Source organism: Mangifera indica, chromosome 13 (genome assembly GCF_011075055.1).
Source record: "Mangifera indica cultivar Alphonso chromosome 13, CATAS_Mindica_2.1, whole genome shotgun sequence".
In the NCBI taxonomy this organism is placed as follows: Eukaryota; Viridiplantae; Streptophyta; class Magnoliopsida; order Sapindales; family Anacardiaceae; genus Mangifera; species Mangifera indica.
Window position 1 is genome coordinate 3,107,373 of NC_058149.1, and position 23,544 is coordinate 3,130,916.

A 23,544-nucleotide genomic window follows, 5' to 3' on the forward strand; every position below is an offset into this window, starting at 1 on the left:
CGAAGCAAATTTTTCATCACAGCGAAAACAAAGTCCTTTCATTAAGAAATCGTGGCAAATCAGTGTATCAGAGAAAATTAATGGCAATAGTCTTGGCCTTCCAAAAATGGCCTTATTACCTTCTTAGGAGGCATTTCAAGATTTGAACAGACCAAAAGAGCTTAAAGTTCTTGACAGAGCAAAAGATCACAGGTCATGAGCACCAAAAGTGGCTAGTAAAAATGTTAGGATTTGATTTTGAAATCATATATCATCTTAGATACAAGAACAAGGTTGATGATGCCTTGTCGAGGAACCCAAAGTTTGCTTCAAAAATTGCAACAGTGATGGTGGTTCAAATGGAGGGAGCCAACAACTTGCAACATGAAATAGAAAAGGATGAAAAACTCCAAGGTATTACTCATGATTTGTTGTCTAATCCTACCTCCCACGTTGGCTACTTTTTTAGAAGAGGAAAACTACTGTATAAAGGTAGGCTGGTGGTGCTTAAAAATTCCAGGTTTATCCCTTTTTTCATCACTGAATTTCACTCCTCATCTTATGGAGGTCATGCTAGTTTTTTGAAAACTTATAAAAGGCTCAGTTCAGTTCTATATTAGAAAGGTATGCAGAGGGATATCAACGATTTTGTGGCCAAATGCGATGTTTGTCAAAGGATGAAATATGAAGCTATACCATCAGTAGGTTTACTGTAACCATTACCAATCCCAACGGACACATAGGAAGACTTATCTATGGATTTTATCGAGAGTCTTCCGAAGGTTAAAGGGATAAGTGTAATTATGGTGATTGTAGACAGGCTAACGAAATACCAATATTTTATCTCCCTACGACACCCTTATAATGCTAAAGATGTAGTAGAGGTGTTTATATGAGAAGTGGTTCACCTTCATGGATTTTCAAGGACAATCATTTCAGACCGAGATCGTATTTTTCTGAGTAACTTTTAGACAAACGTTTTTAAGGCTATCGAAACCATTTTAAAATATAACATGGCTTACCATCCTCAAAAGGATGGCCAAACTGAGGTCGTAAATCACTATTTGGCCTAAGTGGCTAGCATGGGCTAAATGTTGGTACAATACGTCCTTTCATAGCTTGATCAGTATGACTCCTTTTAAGGTAGTCTATGGAAGAGATCCTCCTCCTCTTCTGAGATGGGTAGAAGAGGAATCAAGGATGGAAGCAGTGAATGTCATGATCAAAGAGAGGAATCTAATTTTGGATGAATTAAAAACCAACTTACATATGGCTCAAGAAAGAATAAGGAAGGCAACCAACAAACATCGGAGGGACATCCAATTTCATGTTGGCGAATGGGTTTTCCTTAAGCTACAATCATATCTGTTTTGTTCGTTGGCTTCTTGCCTTAATGAGAAGCTTAGTCCCCACTTTAATGGGCCATTCTAGGTGGTTCAAAAAATAGGCATTGTGGCCTATAAACTAAAATTGCCTGAAGGTACAAAAATACACCCTGTTTTTCACATCTCTTAGTTGAAGAAGCACCTTGGTTCTGCCTTACTTCCTCAGCCATTACTAGATTGTCTCAATGAGGAATTGGAGCTGCAGGTTCAACCAGAAACAGTGTTGAATTATAGATATTCTGAGTAGGGTGATTTGGAATTACTAACGAAATGGCAAGGATTATCGAACTGTGAAAATTCATGAGAGTTATATAATAATCTCAAACACCATTTTCCTAATTTGCACCTTGAGGGCAAGGTGCCTCTTGATGAGAGGGGCAATGTTAGGGTGAAGGTGTATGTCAAAAAAAAGGTCAAAAGAGGAAGAGTGGTAAGTAGCAGCCAAGTGGTAAAGGCAAAAGATAACCCAGCAGGTCGTGAGAGTCTTTCAAATCAAAGCAATAGGAATTATTTGATCCTGGGGAATTCAAATGATGAGGTGGCAGACCATGAGTGGCAGAGAAGTAGGAGAGTAGATATAGACTTGGATGAGGGAAGTATAAAGCAATTTTTTTATGGAAAATAGATAGGAAGGGAGAGTACAGCCTCTCCAATAGTTGTGTGGAATAGGCAGTAAAGTTGGTGAGGCTATTATGGAAAGTTGTTCTTTTGGGTGAACAATCTCTTCTTAATTTAAATTTTGGAAATCCATATTGTAATGCACAGAAACTCCTCCATTTTTTTTGTAATGAAATCTTATTGTAATGCATATGTACTCTTCCATTGTTGTAATCAAATTCTATTGAATGAAAGTAATATAGATATGGTTGTTCTTTTACATTGAGTGATTTGTATTTCACTGTTTCATTGATTACTATCTTTATTATATTGTTTGTGGTGCTGCTATTCTGAGATTGCTATCAATTGGAACTGCTTCCTAGGTAGCACTGCTTTACTGGATTGGAAACTTCTCACTCTCTAGATCTATATCACATAACACCACTGTCGACACCATGTTCTAATGTCCACTAACAATCTACCCATGTTATGCAATTTCAACCAAAAAAGCTTGTCCTAAGTTGACCCATCAATGATTGGAATCATAGTTTAGAGACTAACCAGTGTACTGGACAATTAACCCATAGATCTTAAAACTCCTTGTAACTTCTATGACAGTAGACACTAGAATATTGTTGGTAAAAGACAGTGCACTATTTGTCTTACAGTAAATTATAATGACAACACTTGACTGGAACATGGTGCTAAGCCAAGTTTACTATTACCATTATATTCGAGCTAAGTTTAAGCCCTCAAACCAATTACAGCTTAGTTCACTTGAAGGAAGTTGAATTTGAGTTTGATTCAAGTTTAGTTACAGTATTGAGCGAAAAAAGTTTAAAACAACATTGTTTTAATGGATATTAATCAAAATAATGTTGTTTTAATCGATTTGAATAGAATTTTTCAAGTTTGTGAACTTAACAAGTTAAACACCTTTGAAACTCAATAATATTAAATTTTCAAATTCAAATTTGAGCTTGTATGAGTAGAATTTATTTCTAGTTTTTTAAAGTATGCTCATTCTCAAGCTTAAACAGACGAGTTTGAATCCATCCTAGTTATTATAATAATAAGAACTACAAGGTTTTTACAAGATCTCACTTGTTGTGTTTACATTACATTCATTTCTGGTTAATTGAGTTTACAAAAGTTAAATCGTTCTAATCATTTAAACACATTTTTTGTTTAGAACATATTAAGTTAAAAATAAAATAGAAACTATGTTGTTAATAAATATAAAGGGAATGATAACAGTAGCAGGTGTAACAAAAATATGAGAAGGAATACTATTAGATGACCACATACACGAGTTACTCGATTCTTCTAATTGATGAAGTGTATAAGAAACAATTGTCTTGGTTCAAGCATAGGGTAAGTAAAAATGATGTAGTTTGAAAAAGCAAGCTCATCGAGGCGTCACTAATAAAATACAAAGTTTTTTTTAATTAGATATAACAATTAGTAATAGAAAATGATTTTACATCATTTAGAAATATAAATAAATGTGATTTGGAGATCGACCTATAATTTAAGATCCTTAATTCTATTAATTTGAAAGAAAATTTAAATAATTAAAGTTTAATAATTATTTTTTATATAAAATTAATAGGACAACCAGTTAAAGATTGTCATAGCATGAGCCCATATACATAGGGTCGTGTTGTGAGCTTATATGTTTCAGTGGGCCAACCTGATAAGAAAGACCTATAACTATATAAGTCTTAGCTCGATACAATCCACAGACACAATGGGCCATGCCGAAACATAGCCCCTTCGTGCCTCTAAGGTGGAGGATGAAAATTTCCATTTTGGTTGTACAAATAGAAAAACAACATTTGAAGTTGGTTCTTTCATGCAGGTATATAACTTTTTTTTTTTTTACATTAGTGGATGAAGCTAGACAAATTTTAAACGGTAAGTATATTTTTTCCTTCTATTGTTATTGTTTAACAATTTATCTCTTTTAATTCGAAATAATAATTTATCAATGAAGTAAATATTTTTCATCCCCTAATTGTATAATAGTGCATTAATTTGTTTGTGCCCTATTAGTATCCATCAATTGGATGCATATGGTCAATGATGGACCTATGATTTTCACTAAGGAGAAGCCTTTATGACTTTGTCAGTGTTAAGGGAGAGCACGAATCAAATCGAGCCAAAATACATTTTAGGTTGAATTCAACTAGAATTAGTTGAACCAAATTAAAAATAGTTCAAATTTAATTCAAATAAAAATAATTACATTGACTTTTGACTTGAATTTATTGTTCGAATTTATTATTCGAATTCATGGCTCAAGTTTGCAGTTCAATTAAGTTGGGCATAATTTTAATTAAGTTGTGAGCCAATTTGAAAACGAATTGAGCCATCCACCCATCTCGCGAACTGTATTGAACTAAACCTAGAAAGTATTAGACAACTTATATAAACAAGATAATCATAATCTATATATGTGCGTGTGTGTGTGTAAAAAATTAAATGAAAAAAGAAAAAATAATAAAAGACATTTAAAAAAATATATACAAATCACTAATTTATAAATCTGTTAAATAAATTTTATGATAAAAATGGTGTTTGTAAAATAAAACTATAAAGAGTCCAACACTTTTCACTTTGAAAATTGGTTTAGAAACTTGAAAGTAAAGAGTTAATTAAGAATTTTAGGAAATTTGTACACACGAGTTTGAATTGCTCTATACATTAAACTTAAAATAAGAATCATATTTAAAAATTTTATTTGTGTATTTTTTTTTTTTTTAATTTGAGGGTAAACACTACCCTCATTGCATGGCAAGTCTATCTCTGCATGTGGTTCAAGAAATATTTTACTTTTAAAAGTGGAAGTTTACTGTAAAGATAGAATATCTTTACGATGGATCTAGTTTGAGTAATTTTGTATTATTAAAAATAAAAAATTATCATAAAAATATATTATCTAAAAAGTATTGGATATAAATTATTAATATATATGATAAAAATTGATAAGTATTAGTAAGAACAAATAATTATTATATTTCGTTAGATATAATTAGTTATTTTAATTAAAAATAAGGATTTTGTGTCTTAAAAAATTAATAAGAATAAAATTATAATAAAAATAAGATTGTTTGAGTAATCTTTTAATATGAGATGGTAAAAAGATTACCTTTTATATTACTTAACATATTACTATTACTAGTAAAAAATTACTGTTAAGAGACAACAATTTAAGAGTATATAAAAATTACTCTAGTAATATATATTTCATTATTTATATTATTATCAATGATGATGTGATAGATAATATAAAAAGTAATTTTTAAACTACCTCTATCTTAAGTATTAAAAAATTATTAAGATAATCTTAATTTTATTACAATTTTATTTTTATTAATTTTTTAGGACAAAAAAATTATATATAAATATATATTAATAATAAGATAATAATTTAAAATATAATTAAATTAATTAATTTCATAATTTGACAACATTAAAATAATCTTAATATATTATTAACATGAAGAATATTTTAAAAATACACGAAACATAAAATTAAATATAAAACATGTTAGCATAACTAAAGAATATAATTAACTTTTATTGAACAATCTTTTAAAAACTTTTAAATAAAATAATTTCTTTGTATTTTTATTATTATTAATCAAACAAAATTATTATTCATACATAACAATTTTATCAAATATAATTTTAATTTACCTTTATGATAATATTTTATTATTAATAATAAAAAAATTACTTGAATCAAACATACCTTTAAAATTGAAAAAAAAATTATTATTATATTTAAATAAATTAATATATATAAATAATTATTATAGATAGTTAATAATATTAAAAAAATACTGAAATATTATATTATTGTAATTCTCTTAATATATTAAACTAAAGTCACCCTTATAGAAATACTCTCCTTTATTTTATTAAGATTTTGTCACTTTATTAGTTTATTTGTTAAATTAAAAAGTAAAATAATAATGAGTTAATTGTTATTTTAAATATTTGATTAAAAAAATACGTACTTATTTTAAATATACAAATAAATACACACTTATGTATATTATCATATGATTAAATATTACTCTATTTGTAATTCAAAATCATCTATTCATATAACAACATATTAAATATATACTAATTTACATATTTAAAATGAGTAAACATAATTTTAATATATTTTTATTGAAAATTCAATTAAAAAATTAATCAAACTGAAAAATATGAATGAGTAGGATATGTTTTTTATTAGTTTATAAGATATGACCATTTATTATTTATTTTTATTACTTCTTTCCATTTTTTTCAACAACTTTTATTTATTTCTTCTAACACTTGCGGCACAGTAACTTTTTTAAGTTGAATTTTAATTTTCTTAAGTTAAAAGAGTCTGATAAAAAATATTTAAATTTGCTCTAGTGTTAAAGTCAACTAAATTCTAGAAATACAATTAATTGGATATAAATAAATTAACATATCATTAAATGATTAAATAGGTAAAACCCAGCAAACAAAAAATGTTAACAAAATCATGCTAACATTTCCTTTCAAAATTTCAAAGCAAAAAAAATTAGAAAAACAGATAAAAGTCACCTTGCAGAACAAGTTTGTCAGAAACATATGAAAGTGCCATTTTTGCTTTTGAGTTTGCAAATATAACATTGCATACAAGAAACAATCTCTTTTTAAGTGAGCCTAAAATTATTTTTGGGGAAAATGGAAATCAAGATATGCTGCTAACATGACATTTCAAAGTTACTGATCCAGAGTTTTTGAGAGTTTCATAAGCTTCAGAGAGAATCAATCAACAGTAATTTTCCCATGACATTCCAATTGTTTCAGATTTATGTCACTTTTGGTTGGCATATTTACGAAAAGGAAAAGAAGCAACTTAACTTAATAAAACATAAATTATGAACACAGGCAATGGAAAATCTATGCCAAAGCTTGAGCCATTAAAGATCGCTGAGATACCTGCTGCTTGTACAGCTCGTGGAAAATATGGTATTTAGCATCATGATACTTTTTCACCTTTGGATCTACTGATGGTTGAATGACCTGCAGAATTTCAAGTAAATGCACATCCTAAATAGAATTAAAATCAAGGGCATATTTCTCTGGGTTAGCGGAGAGCCAAAGTACATTATTCAGATAATCTTATGTCCAGCGTCATAGTTTTTAATGTTACGTGCAATTACTACACTCTCGGAACTCCCCCAACCAAGATTATTTTCAATGCCAAAGATGCCTACCAATGACATGACAACTTTCCCAGAAGAGAAAAAGATTTTCTTAAATTTTGTTGAGAATGCTATACATACCGGTTTACCTAAAGAAAGAAACAAGAAAAAAAAGAGAGCATCGAAAATATAAATTCACAAATAAACATTGATTATGCATATTTCACTCTAAACTTTGCCATATTCTCTCTCTCCTTTTCTACCTTTTTTTTCCTTAGAACTTGACAAATTTTCCCCTCAGTCTACTGTACAAAGCACAAATGAAACAAAAGCTTTGGGATAATTAAAAAAATAAAAAAGGATTATCATGCATACCTGACCCGCTGCATTCATAGCCTTCATGGCCTCAATCAGACTAGAATACCTCTTTGCAGCAACAGCACCAAGAATAGCGGCACCCAAGAGCACAGACTCATTTTCTCGTGGAAGTATAATAGGGCAACCTGCAGCAATTAATACCAAGAAATTAACAAAGTTCGTCGCTGAATGTCCAGGAATGCCTATAAGGCTTGAATCCAACATCCTTCAAAATGTAGATGACTTTTCCAGTTCTTGATGCTGTAAATGTATTTGTGCAGAATTAAATACAAAATACATGACACAGAAAAAACTTAAGAAGAAAACAACGATACCAATTATATCTGCTTGTTGTTGCAGAAACAATTGATTCTTTGCAAGGCCACCACAAGCAAGGAGTGCATCGATCTACACAAGATAAAGAAGTAAATGAAAGGATGGTAGAACTTGAAATGTTGACGGAAGAATTCTCACCTTATGTCTTAACAGCATATCTTACAAAAACACATACACAAATGTTAATCATTAACAATCCTCGCTTCCAAACTGATCAAGCAGGACATTGTTAATCAATGATTTTCATGACCAACTTAAATTGATTGTCCACATCAAACATTTTGTTCACTCAAAATTATGTCAATATGGGTAAATATAATAGTTTGCTAATCCCTAGAATGACTCAAATGTTCCTTCTAGAAGACGTAAGTGAAATAAAAGCTTTCTTTTTTCTCTATTCCAGTTTGGAAGTGATCATAGCATTAGTACTTTATGCCTCAACTTCCATGAGTGGGCTTGGATACTATGAAGAGTGGCTGGTTTTGACTAGATATCAGTGGACACAATTTTTTTTTTTTTTTTGGGGTAAGTAATTAATTAGAGGATTCACAAGCGTTATAGAGGTTCGAATCCAAGACTTCTCCTTAAAAGTTCTAAAGTTTCATCAATTTTGTTAACCCTTCTTTTTTTATCAGTAGACACAATTGCCTCAAGGTAATTGCAGACTAGAGTCAGTTGATTCTGCTTCTTACCAGTTCTCCTTCGTCAGTCTCATTGACCAACTCTGAGCTCAACCAACTTTGTAAAGATGTGCCACACCATAAATGTAGCTATCAGTGCTTAAGTTGTCTTAATAATTCAGTATCAACAGAAGATGAGAGATTATAGTGATTGCTGTAGTATATTTTTTACAACGGTTCTAAATTAGAGTTTGTGGCCTCTCCTAAGGATTCTGAAGCAACTGCTTTCTACCTCTTAAAGTCACTCTAAAACGACTTGCTGATTTGCAGGGCTGCAATCTCAGTCCATCCACACAGAATGAGAAGTGAGAGGCCTCAAATGATCAGTTGAATAGCAAAATATCAACTTGAAATTTTATGGGGAAGTTTTATTAATACATATTCTGGCATCAATAAAAAACTTCTGACACATGCAAAATGAAAATCTACTTTTGTTTCTACCACTTAAAATGTCAATAACTATTTTTAACAAAAAGTAGTAATAAAAACCTACTGACAATACAAGACATGAGCATATAAGAAAGGAAACTTAATCAAGATTATTTGCAACAGTGTTTATTGGAAAATGTACATACCGATGATTAGGCATGTATTCTAACCTTATGACCATGAGCATTACAATGCTCCACTATATGACGTGTACCATAGGCAATGCCCTGTAGTGTGGCAAGGTATAGAAGATCCAACTGTTTCTCACTTGTATCAACTGTCAAACCACATATCATTCCTCTAGCTCTTGGATCTGCAATGGGAGACCTGTGCAATCACAAACTTGGATTGTAATACATATTTGGGTACTATAATCTGATAAACCATATGCCAACTCTTAAACACTTACCTGTTTCCATGGAAGTCAGGAAGGATGTGCAAATCTTCGGTAAGATCAGCAAGAAAAGGAGACTTCCGCTCATGCATCATGGACTCTAAAGCACTATTCAGTAGTTCAAAGAGGGATAAATCTGGAAGATAGAGAAAACTATATATTCTAAAGCTAAAACTTGATGAGTATTGAAATAGCAGCAATAATTTTTAAATTAATATTAAATTAACTGCAAACTAGGTTAAAGTAACAATTATCATCCAGGAAAAAGCTAGGAACTTATATCTTACTTCGAGAAGTAGCACGATTTGCAAGGCGTGGAGAAGCAACATGATTTTCAATTATGTAATCTAACAAGGCACCCGTTGCACTCTGTCCACCTTCTGTTAGCCAAAATTCAGGCACCATTGCTGAAAACAGAAACAGATGAGCCATTTGCATTAATATTCACTCTCTCAGCATTTGGCCATGACAAAACTTACATTTAGAGCAACACACTATATTCATCACCCAAAATAAGTGATTCTAGCTGCAGACAGTACACACAAATTTTCCACGAATTATGTTATGAGAGTAAATTGACCATTGCATAGATACAAATTGACCAAATTTGTATCTTTTACAGCCAGAAGCAAACTATGACCAGGTTTTTTCAAGTTAACTCCGGTGGAGAACATAGTAAGAGAATGATACAGACCTGGAGAGTGCGAAGCTTCCAATCCAGCAGAGCAGTGCCACCCAGGAAGCAGTTCCAGTTGGCAGCAGTCTCAGAATAGCAGCACCACACACAATGTAATGGAGATAGTAATCAATGAAACAGTGAAAAACAAATCACTCAATGCAACAGAACAACCAGATCTGTATTACTTTCATTCAATAGAATTTGATTACAAAAATGGAAGAGTACATGTGCATTACAATAAGATTTCATTACAAAAAATGGAAGAGTTCCTGTGCATTATAGTATGGATTTCCAGAATTTACATTAAGTAGAGACTGTTCACCCAAAAGAACAACTTCCACAATAACCTCACCAACTCAACTGCCCATTCCACACAGCTATTCAAGAGACTGTACTCTCCCTTCCTATCTACCTTCCACAAAAAACTGCTCCATACTTCCCTCTTCCAAGTCTATATCTACTCTCCCACTTCTCTGCCTCTTGTCTGCCACTCATGGTCTGCCACCTCATCATTTGAATTCCCCAGGATCAAATAATTTCTATTGCTTTTATTTGAAAGACTCTCACGACCTACTAGGTTATCTTCTGCCTTTCCCATTTGGCTGCTACTTGTCACGCTTCCTCTTTTGACCTTCTTTTTGACATACACCTTTACCCTAACATTGTCCCTCCAATCAAGAGCCACCTTGCCCTCAAGGTGCAAATTAGAAAAATGGTGTTTGAGATTATTAAATAACTCCCATGAATTTTCACAGTCTGGCAATCCTCGCCATTTCATTAGTAATTCCAAATCACTCTGTTGGTAATATCTATAAATCAATACTGTTTCTGGTTGAACTTGCAGCTCCAATTCCTCACTGAGACAATCTGGTAATGGCTGAGGAAGTAAGGCAGAACCAAGGTGCTTCTTCAACTGAGAGATGTGAAAAAAAGGGTAATTCCTCTTCTACCCATCTCAGAAGAAGAGGAGGATCCCTTCCATAGACTGCCTTAAAGGGAGTCATACCGATCGAGCTGTGAAAGGACGTATTGTGCCAATATTCAACCCATGCTAGCCACTTAGGCCAATTTTTTGGTTGCCTCAAAGAGAAGCAACGGAGATACGTCTCTAAACAGCGGTTTACGACTTCAGTTTGGCCATCCGTTTGAGAATGGTAGGTCATGCTATATTTTAAAATGGTTTCGACAATTTTAAAAATTTCTGTCCAAAAGTTACTCAGAAAAATGTGATCTCGGTCTAAAACGATTGTCCTTGGAAATCCATAGAGGAGAACCACCTCTCATATAAACACCTCTGCTACATCCTTGGCATTATAAGGGTATCGTAGGGCGATAAAATACCTGTATTTCGTTAGTTTATCTACAATCACCATAATTACACTCATCCTTTTAACCTTTGGAAGGCCTTCGATAAAATCCATAGACAAGTCTTCCCACGTGTCTGTTGGGATTGGTAATGGTTGCAGTAAACCTGTCGACGACATAGCTTCATATTTCATCCTTTGACAAACATCGCATTTGGCCACAAAATCCTTGACATCCCTCTGCATACCTTCCCAATATAGAACTGAACTGAGCCTTTTATAAGTTTTAAAAAAACCAACATGGCCTCCATAAGATGAGGAGTGAAATTCATTGATGAAGGAAGGATAAACCTGGAATTTTTAGGCACCACCAGCCTGCCTTTATACAACAGCTTTCCTCCTCTCAAAGAGTAGCCAACGTGGGAAGTAGGACTAGATAACAAATCATGAATAATACCTTGGAGTTTTTCGTCCTTTTCTACTTCATGTTGCAAGTTGTCGGCTCCCTCCATTTGAACCACCATCACTGTTGCAATTTCTAAAGCAAACTTCGAGTTCCTCGACAAGGCATCAGCAACCTTGTTCTCGCATCTAGGATGATATATGATTTCAAAATCAAATCCTAACATTTTTATTAGCCACTTTTGCTGCTCATGACCTGTGATCTTTTGCTCTGTCAGGAACCTTAAGCTTTTTTGGTCCGTTCAAATCTTGAAATGCCTCCCGAGAAGGTAATGACGCCATTTCTAGAAGGCCAAAACTATTACCATTAATTCTCTCTCATACACCGATTTGCCACGATTTCTTAACGAAAGGGCTTTGCTTAAGTATGCTATAGGTCGGCCTTCTTGCATGAGGATAGCTCCCAATCTTGCTCTGGATGCATCCGTCTCAATTATAAATTGTTTGGAAAAACCTGGAATGGCCAAAATAAGGACTATAATCATTGCGACCTTGAGTGCTTCGAGGGCTCACTGTGATTCGGGTCCCCAATGAAAGGCATTTTTCTTTAATAAATTTGTTAAGGGTTCGGCAATTCGTCAGTAACTCTTTACAAACTTGCGATAGTAACCCATTAATCCTAAAAAGCCTCTCAAATCTCTTAGGTCACATGGAACAGGCCACAATTCCATATCTTTTATTTTGCTTGGATCAGCTTCAACCCCCTCTTTGGAAACGATATGCCCCAAGTATTCTATCTGATTCTGCTCGAACAAACATTTTTTTCTGTTTACCACCAGATTGTGATCCTGCAGTAGCTATAAAATGATCCTTAAATGCTTTAAATGCTCTTATAAACTTTTGTTGTAAACCGATATGTTGTCAAAGAAAACAAGGACAAATCTCCATAGATGGGTTTGAAAATCTTGTTCATTAAGCTTTGGAAGGTGGCTGGGGTGTTTGTTAGCCCGAACGACATGACCATAAATTCATAGTGTCCTTCGTGAGTTCAAAAGGTCGTTTTTTCAACGTCTTCATCTTGAACTCTTATTTGGTGATATCCCGACCTTAAGTCCAACTTACTAGATACCTCGGCCCCTCTTAGCTTATCCAATAATTCATCAATAGTGGGAATCAAAAACTTGTCTGGAATGGTTATGTGATTGAGTGCTTGGTAGTCGACGCAGAACCATCATCCTCTATCCTTTTTTTGGACTAAAATCACAAGGTTGGAGAAGGGACTCACACTTGGTCGTATAACCCCTGTAGCTAGCATTTCTTTCACTATTTTTTCAATCTCATTCTTTGATAATATGGATAGTGGTAAGGTCGCAGATTGGAGGTTAGGAGCCAGACAACAATCGGATAGCATAGTCATAGCTCCAATACAGTGGGAGCCCTTAAGGTTCCTTAAAAAGAGCTCTGAATTCCCACAAAATTTTAGTAATCTCTAGACTTTCAACAAGTTCTACAGTGTCTTCATGTTCAGTCATTGCAGCTAACTCAACCCAAAATCCATGACCTTTGTCGCTCATCAATTTACATACAGTCTTAAGAGAAGTTTCCAATTTAACAAGAGAAGAATTCCCTATTAGTTCCACCATTTTGCCTTCCCACCAAAATTTCATTGGAAGATTATTCTAATTAATTTTGACCTCCCCCAATTTCTTCAACCATTCAACAACCAGAATAACATCTACCCTCCTAACGGGAAAGGAAGAAAATTCAGTTGTATTGAAAGCCCTAGCAGCAACAGCTCTATTCCTTCACAACGCCTTACTCTCTGAATCTTTTGGTTATCACCCAATACCATAGAATATTTCGCCGCTTGGACCGCCAAATCCAACTCTTGCACTAGTGTCTCAAAAAGAAAATTATGGTGGCTCCACTGTCCACCAAAATCATTACCTCTCTATCATTGATTTTCCCTAATAATTTTATAGTTTAGGGTGAATCAGTCTCTACCACCGAGTTACTATTCAAGTTAGCTTCTTCTTCTAGCATTTCCTCTGAAGGTTAGCCCTCTACCGCCTCTCTTGTGTTGTCTTCTCCTTCCTCTTTTCCAACTATCATAACTCTTAATTGGCGAAATCGACAGTGATGGCCCAGAGCAAAATTTTCATCATAGTAAAAGCAAAATCCCTTTTCTACCTTAGATTTATATTCTTCATCTGAAAGTCATCAGAAATTGCTCAACCGAGGGAAGGAAGAAGACACCCCTGTTGAATGCAAATAGGTGTCTGTATGTGTTGAAAGCGGGTTTGTTTAATAAAGGGATGGGAGAGGCGAAACATAAAATGTACTTGGAATATATCTAAACAAATGCAGTACACCCCTCAAGAGAGCGCCACTTGGAATCAAGGAACATAGAAAGTACATGCTTACAATATATCTAAACAAATGTGTTTGCTTTGACAAAAGACCTCAAGGGAAAGCCATTTGAAATCAATGTGAAATCTTCAATTCAAAATTTCTTGCTTGTACAGTAGCAGGAGTAAGACCAGAACCCAAAGGATGTCCAGGAAAAGCTACATCCTACTGATATTATATAATGCAAAATATAAATATTACAATGAAAAAAACAAATTTTGGTAAATGTAAAAAGCTAAAATAATTACAATAAGAAGCCACAGAATTTTGTAGAGACCGTATCCAAGTATGCGAATTATATCTACATAAAGACAAGGAAATAAGTAAACAAAAGAACTGACAACCCTACCAATCTTAGCATGATGCCCTTCTACAAGATCACCTAAACCAATCTCCTCCCAAAATTCATCATCCCATCCACAAGCTTCCATGTTTTTCGAGTCTTTTTCTTTCATTTGTTGCATGTGCGCATGACCAAGATATGTCCATTTACATACTGTGGTGCAGAGACTACGGGTGTCATCTCTTGTTACTCTGGAATGCATTAAAAAAAAAATTCCATTAAAGCATTAAACAGTTTAACATTGTGGCAGGTAATGATGTCCAAACATCAAGAAATAATAAGTAACATGCATATTCAAAGTACCTATATGACAACCAATCACTCAAGTCCATCCACCTAAATACCATCGACCAAGATTCTTGCAAATTTTCTTTCTCCCATAGAAGCTGCAAAAGATTTTTTTTCTTTAAACATGACAGATAGAGCGAAGAACCATGGAGATCATAATTCCCTATCAGATTTCACATACAATGAAATAACAGATTAACTGCATTATCCAAATAGAAACTAAGCGCTTTGCTTAGAAGTCTCATATTTGCACAACTACAGCATGATCTAGAATTAGTTTTTTACTTATTTCCTGTCTAGGAATAATTCCAGTCAATGTCTCTATTTCATATCAGTAACTTCACAAACTTAAATTAAGGCTCCAGGGAAACTTGATGGCCAGGATAGAGATTTACAGCATTCTTCATAAATCAATCTTTTTTCTCATTACAAATGACATTGCATTGCCCGACAATTACCCATTTGTATCAAAACTCAAATCAATCAAGGCCCAAAACAGCTCAAGCAATAAATAAGGTGTCCTAACAAGACCAATTACTCTGAGTTTCTGGTGGCTTGTCATATATGGGCAAACAAAATATCGTTTCATCCCACAAACAATTTCCCAAGTCTAACAGGGTTTTATATAATCAAGTTCCCGAAGTGCACTTTATTTCACCAAGTCTCCAATATCCAAGTATAGTTCACCAAGAGACACTACAATATGGTTGGAATGGTTAAATGACACATTAACAGAACAACTTCCTTATACTTTTTTAAGAATCAAATACTTAATGAAAGCCTAAACTGAGTGTAAACTATCCAAAGCAATTCAATCTCAGAACAAGTTAAAGTGCTGAACTTATAACTATCTAAATTGACAGCCCCCACCTCAAGGCCATAATTTGCTAACCATAACTCTAACGATTGAAACTCCTTACCAGGAGGAAACTGTTACATACCTGATGATCCCAGAGGTGCTTATCCAAGGTAGTTCTCCTCTCCAATCAATCTTGTCTGGAAGGTTGTCGTATTTCGCCCATAGACGACTCCAGTCCTAGTCAAAACTCACAGCAAATAAGTTGTAACACTAATGTAATGTGGGATTGCATGAGATGTAGAAAAACAAGTAAAGAAACTAAATATTGTATTGTTTTTCTGGAATTGATTATAAAATAACTTTCAGTTCCTCTATTGATATTCCATCGCAACGTTAATACAACGAAAGTAAAATATTGCAAAAGTCGATGCAATCGGAATCACAAAACCACAAAAAAAAAACAAATAACTTTCCAGCCCTCTGGAGCTAGCCCTCCCTCTGATTCTTCTTACAATTCTCTGTTCCTTCTCTCTTTTTTTTTCCTCCCTTATATATTTTCTTCATAAATGCTTCTCCAATCCTACACTGCCATCTCAGCTCCTAGTGTGTTGTTGGTCCCTTCCATTAACCGTTCCTGCCTTATACCTTTTCTAGGTGAAAGATATTCTGTTGTCTCCTCTTTTTCTTGCCTTCTTCTATCTGTCCCTCTCAGTATGTTACCATGTGTCTCCTCATGAGATCCTTTCATCTTTTTTCTTCCTTCTTACATATATTTTAACTCTAACATTGCCCCGCCCATCCAGAGGCACTTTGTCCTCAAGGTGTAATTGAGGGAAAATTCGTTGGAGATTTGAATATAGTTCCTAAGTGCATTCAAATTCAGGCAATTCTTTCCACTTAACTAGCAATTCCAGATCACCCTGAGCTGAATAACAGTGTTGCAGTACCTTTTTTGGTTGCACCATCAGTTCACCTTCCTCACTTAAACAAGCTGGCAATGGTTGGCTCTTCAAAGATGTCTCTAATTGCCTCTTAAGTTGGGATACATGAAAAGCAGAATGGATCTTGACTGTCTCTGGGAATTGTAACTTATACACCACCTGCCTGATTTTATCAATCACTTTATACAGGCCGTAGAATCTAGGGCTCAACTTCTCATTTGGGCATTACGCCAATGAGCAATGGCGATATGGTTGAAGCTTGAGGAAAACCTTATCACCAATTTCAAATGAAACTTCTCTTTGATGTCTGTTGGCCTGTTGCTTCACCCTCTCCTGTGCTTTTTTTTACAAGTTGATCTTTAAGTCATCTAAAATTATGTTGTGTTCTCTAATCATTTGGTTCACCTCCTCTACTTTGGAACTTTCATCGACCTATCGAAGGAGTGGTGGTGGGTCATGTCCATAAACTGCTTTAAAAGGTGTCATGCCCATTGCGTTGTGGAAAGAAGTGTTGTACCAATATTCCACCCAAGCCATCCATTCCAGCCACTTCTTCGGTTGCCCACTATAAAAACAACGAAGGTATGTTTCTAGGCTTTGATTGACGACCTTCATTTATCCATCCATTTGGGGGTGGCATGCTGAACTCCATTTGTAAGACGTACCTGCAGCTTTGAAGATTTCCTTCTAGAAGTTACTCATAAAAATGTTATCCCGATCTGTTACAATAGAGTTTGGAAACCCATGAAGGCGAACTATCTCCTTAATAAAAACTTCAACAACTTCTTTGGCCGTAAAAGGATGTCGTAACATTAAGAAATGCCCATATTTTGAAAGCCTATCAATAATCACTAGGATGATGTCGACCCCTTTCACCTTTGGCAACCCCGTGATGAAATCTATAGATAATTATTCCCATATTTGAGTTAGAACTGTCAGGGGTTGAAGAAGTCCTACAGGTGACATGGCTTCGTATTTCATTTATTGGCACACTTTGCATTCAGCCATAAATTTTTTAATATCCTTGAGCATTCCCTCCCAATGAAGAATGGTTGTTATTCTTTTGTATGTTCTGATGAATCCTAAATGGCCACCTTGTGGAGTTGAGTGGAATTCTTTGAGAAACAGTAGGATGAATGAGGATTCTCGGGGAATTACCAGTCTTCCCTTGTATAGTAGTTTTCCTCTTTGCAAAGAATAGTGTTTATGCCCAGTGGGATTACATATTATTTCCTGTATCAACTCTTGTAATTTTTTATTCTGCTCAATCTCCTTCTGTAGGCTTTCCTCCCCTATGATTTTTGGTATCGAGATCGATTGAATTTCCTCAACAAATCTAGGATTTCTTAATAATACGTCCACTACCTTATTTTCACACCCTGGTCAATATATGATTTTGAAATCAAATTCTAACATTTTAACTAACCATTTTTGTTGATCATGTCCTGTAACTCGTTGCTCGATGAGGAATTTTAAACTTCTTTGATCTATTCAAACCTTAAAATGCCTTTCCAAAAGGTAGTGGCACCGCTTTTGGAAGGTCAAGACTATAGACATTAATTCCCTTTCGTACACAGACCTACCCCGATTTCTGATCAACAAAGCTTTATTGAGAAACGCAATTGGTCGTCCACCTTGCATCAAGACTGTTTTAACCCCAGTGTCTGATATGTCTGTCTCTACGATGAACTCTTTAGTGATGTCTAGCATAGCCAATACTAGTACTATAACCATTGCTGCTTTGAGCCTCTACATTCCAACAGAAGGCATTTTTCTTCAAAAGATTTATGAATGGTTCAACAATTTTACCATAGTCTTTAACGAATCGATAGTAGTACCTAGTCAACCCCAAAAATCCTTGAAAATCTTTATTGTCTTGTGGTCGCGGCCATCTTTCCATGTCCCTAATTTTTTTTGGATTTGCCTCCACTCCTTTTTGCGATACTACATGACCCAATTACTCCACTTTATCTCATCTGAAACTACACTTTTTCTTGTTAACCAGTAATTGATGGTATTTGAGCAAGCTTAATACCACCCTAAGATATTGCAGATGGTCTTCGAATCCCTTACTATACACCAAAATATCGTCAAAAAATACGAGGACAAACTTTCACAAATACGACCTGAAAATCTTATTCATTATTCCTTGAAAAGTGGTAGGTGTATTCGTTAATCCGAAGGGCATAACTATGAACTCATAGTACCCGTCATGCATTCGAAATGCGATCTTTTCGATGTCCTCCTCCCTTACAGGAACCTGATGGTACCCCAATTTGAGATCAATTTTACTAAACATTACAGCGCCTATTAATTCGTCCAAAAGTTCATCGATAGTAGGCATCAAAAATTTATTAGGGATAGTAACTTTGTTTAGTGTTCTATAATCGACGTAAAATCTCCAACTACCATTTTTTTTTTTGAACCAGAATGATGGGGCTTGCGAAATGGCTAGTGCTTGGTCGGATCACCCTTACAGAGAGCATTTCCTACACAATCTTCTCAATCTCATTCTTCTGGTAATGAGGGTACCTATAAGTTCTTAAATTAGGCGGTTGTGCTCTACTAATTAGTCGGATGGCATGGTCACAATTTTGTTTTAACAGCAGTCCTTGAGGTTCCCCAAAAACGTCCCTGAATTCCATTAGCAGTTTACCAATTTCTGGTTGCTCTATCTCCTGTCCAGATAAATTTTCCTCAGATGGCTTCAGCTCCGCCAAGTAGCTTTCTGTTTCTTCATCAATGGCTTTAGTGAGTGATCAGAATGAAACCTCCAAACATTTCAATTACTAGTCTCCCTTTAATTCAACCTTTTTCCCTTCCCATGTGAACTTCATAGTTTGTTGCTTCCAGTTGGCCTTTACTTCCCCTAGTCGACTCAACCAATCCACTCCCAAAATTACATCAACCCTTCCAAGGTGGAAGGGAAGGAAATCCTGCTGGATATAGTGCCTTTGTATCAATAAAGTCAACCCATCACATCTTTCTAATCCTTTCACTCCCTGACTATCTCTCAACACCATAGCAAACTGAGATACTTTCACAGGAAGTTTCAATTCCTCCACTATTCTTTCTGCCACAAAGTTATGAGTTGTTCTGCTGTCAATTAAAACTACCACCTCTCTACCTTTTAATTCCCCTATCATCTTCATCGTTTTGGGTAAATCCAAACCCACCACTGAGCTCACGTTTAAATTGGTCTCCATCTCTTGCTCCTCGACCACCGTGTCTTCCTCTTCTTCTCTTACTTCTTCTTCCATTTCATCCTCTTTGACAAGCATTATTCGTAGCTGTCGAAATCGACATCTATGCCTAGACACGTATCATTCGTCACATTGAAAGCATAGACCCTTTTCCACCTTTGCACGAAACTCTTTATCTATGAGTCGTCAAAAATTTCCATCTCTTCTTAGAAATGTCGTCGAAGCTCCTGAGGTCGCTGGAGCTCTGAAGGATGGGTTTACTGTAGTTTACAGGGGAGTGTGAGGTGTTCTACTAATAAATGGCACATGGGAATTATTTGTGTTAGGATGTGGGCTAAGTGGGTTAGTTCTAACTGGGTAATGTAATATTCGGGTGTGTGTTAGGTTTGGGCTATTCACTAAGTTGGTTGTTGTGGAGAAGTTGGGTCTAGTGTTTGGATGGGATCCAGATGGGCTGGGCACGATAGATATTAGGTCGGTTTGGCTGTGTGAAAAGTATTGGGTTAGGTTGGGTTGGTTCTGATTCCTCGGGTGGGTTCTCTCTTGTCAGATGACATACTTCTCATCAATAATGACATTTTTCTTCTCAACTTGTTGCGCACGTTCCATTATGTCTTCTAGTGAGCACAGATGAAATAGTTTTACCTCTGATTGAATCTCCTTAGTCAATCTGTTCATAAAAATCACCTGTTGTTTTTCTTTTGATAACCCGTCGATAGCCATTGAAAGCAACTCTAAACGACAGTGATACTCCTTCACTGAATGTGTCTGTCGTAGAGAGAAGAGCTCTTCCTCTGGTGTTCGGTCATTAGGTGGTGGGAAACGACATAGCACCTCGCTCTTAAATGCTTCCTACCCTTCAAATAACTGTCGTTTCTCCCTCCACTGTAACTAGTGGAGTGCATCCCCTTCCATACAAACTTCCGCTGCCGTTAGCCTTTCTCTTTTTGTTAAGCGGTTAACTTGAATATACCGTTCCACCCTCGCCAACCAATCCAATGCCCTATCTCCATCAAACAGTGGCAAGTCTAGTCGACGGTACAGTAAATCTCTTTAGCTCTCCCTTATTCTCTCTTCTCCCTTGGTTCTCTGTGTGCTCCCCTTCCTCCTTCCTCCATCTCTTCAGTCCTCTCAGGCGGTGGTATGGATGGTTCTCTCCCTGGCGGTGAGTATGAAGGTGAAGGTTCCTATTGTATTGGAGCCTTGCCTTTGTCCCCTTCATCTTTGCCTAATGTAGCCTTTCTTAAATCTCTTAAGTATTCCTTAATCGTCTTCATATCTGAGCCTAAGTGACCCATTCTAGAGTTCAACTCCCCTATCTGCGCCCTCATCTCATCCATCCTCTGTTTTATGGTTGTCACCTCTGTTTCTAACATTTCTACAAGGTTTTCCATTCTCGTCATGTCTGGCTCTGATACCACGTTGTTACGTACCTGATGATCCAAAAAGTGCTAATCTAAGGTAGTCTTCCTCTCTAATCAATCTTGCTTGGAAGGTTACCATATTTCACCCACAGACGACTCCAATCCCAGTCAAAGCTCACAGCAAATAAGTTGTAACACTACTGTAATGTGGGATTACATGAGATGTAGAAAAACAAATAAAGTAAATATTGTATTGTTTTTCTAGAATTAATTATAAAATAACTTTCAGTTCCTCTATTGATATTCCATCACAATGTTAATACAACGAACGTAAAATATCACAAAAGTTGATGCAATCGGAATCACAAAACCACAAATAAAAACAAATAACTTTCCAGCCCTTTGGACCTAGCCCTCCCTCTGATTCTTCATACAATTCTCTACTCCTTCTCTCTTTTTTTTTCCTCCCTTATATCTTTTCTTCATAAATGCTTCTCTAATCTTACGCTGCCATCTCAGCTCCTAGTGTGTTGTTGGTCCTCTCCATTAACCGTTCTTGCATTATACCTTTTCTAGGTGAAAGATATTCTACTGTCTCCTTTTTTTCTTGCTTTCTTCCATTTGTCCCTCTCAACTTGCTACCAGGTGTCTCCTTATGAGATCCTTTCGTGTTTTTCTTCCTTCTTACATATATTTTAACTCTAATAGAAACAAAAAAGAAGACTGTCAAGGCTATTATCCATTTTGTCTATGAGATATTTATTTCAATTAACTCAAGGTTATGACATTTCCTATGCCATTTAATGAAAATTTAGCATATATCAGAAATTCATATCAGATATACATGAAGAACAAATGTTGGATAGCTGGAGTTCCATGTGGCTTGTCATAAATTGCCAAACAAATCCCATTTCATCCCACAATAATTTTCCCAAGTCTAATAGGGATTTATATAATCAAGTTCTCAAACCAAGTTTTAAATATTCAAGTCCAGTTCACCAAAAGACACCACAATATGGGTGGAAAGGTTAAATGATACATTAAAAGAACAACTTCCTTATAATTCTTTAAGAATAAATTACTTAATCAAAGCCTAAACAGAGAATGAACCATCCAAGGCAATTCAATCTCACAACAAGTTAAAGTGCCTAACTTATAACCACCTGGATTGACAACCCCCACCTCAAAGGCATAATATGCTAACCGAAACTCTAACGATCAAAGGCATTTAACAAGAGGAAACAAAAAGCAAGGTTATCCAAGCAATTATCCATTTTGTCTGAGGTGTCTATCAGTTAACTCAAGTCTGTATATTTCCTATGCCATTTAATGAAAATTCAGCATATATCAGAAATTGATATCAGATATACATGAAGTACAACTATTGGATAGTTGGAATGCTATCGAGATGCCTTTGGTGGCTATATCTCAGGGGAAACAGCTCCACCACAGTATTGCAGCACTGGTGAATTACAAGAATTGATGTTCTCAGCTTGCTTTACAACTCTATGGTCTATCCATACAATAATGTTTCTCCTGGAATCACCACTCCAAGAAACTGAAACAAGAGAGCCATCAGCATCCTCTACAACTGCAAAATGATGAAGCATTTTCATCCACAATACCAACAACTAAGAGCATTCTTTAGATAACAATATTCAAAAATATTTATAGCAAACCAAGTGAACAAGTAGCTGCAAACCCCAAACCCTTCACTTCTTCTCCTGAAACATCTGTAAAGGAGCAAGCTGATTTCACTGATGCATAGATTGCAAGCCAAATATCTGTTGAAGATTGCTGATTTCAAGATAAAAAAGCACAATATATAATAAAAGTTAAGTTAGTACAAGAAATATAATATATACTTTTCTGTTACTAAAATTAAGTAGTCCTGTAAATATAACAATTTAATATTATTGTGTGGACTTCTTGAGGATGTCTTCAAAAGACAAATGTTATTGATCCCATAAAGATAACTAATGCAACTTGATTCCCAAGCCTCTATAAGCAGTCAATACTAACAAATTACCTTAACACAGTCACCCTCTTTCCATATTTGAATTGGGCTACTAGAAGACCCCAGAAGTTTTCCACTTTCATCAAATACACCTGCAGCAATAGACATGGAATGAAATATTGCAAAATCTATGAAGTCTGCAGTATTATTCATCTGTTTACAATATGGTGATATTAATAACAATAAAGTGCAATGTAATATGCACACTTAAGGTGCATTTTTTGAGAGTGCTTGTGAATAGAAACTTTCTACGAAAACACTTGAAAACACTTACTAGGAACATATCTAAGAAGATGTTCAAAGAAGTCATACCAATCACATAATGACGAGGTCAAGTGTAACATGGGACGTTATGGTTTCGTACATCACAAAGCATTTACAAGTTATGCATATAAAAGTGACATTTCAAATCTAAATCTGTTTCAATAGGTTCTTGAGTCTACACTGGATACTGAGAA

General features: G+C 35.0%; 1 pseudogene; it reads right to left on the bottom strand.

Annotated features, from left to right (window-relative positions):
- Positions 1 to 6,678: 6,678 nt before the first annotated feature.
- Positions 6,679 to 23,239, bottom strand: LOC123194955 (annotated as a pseudogene).
- Between the last annotated feature and the right edge of the window lie 305 nt (positions 23,240 to 23,544).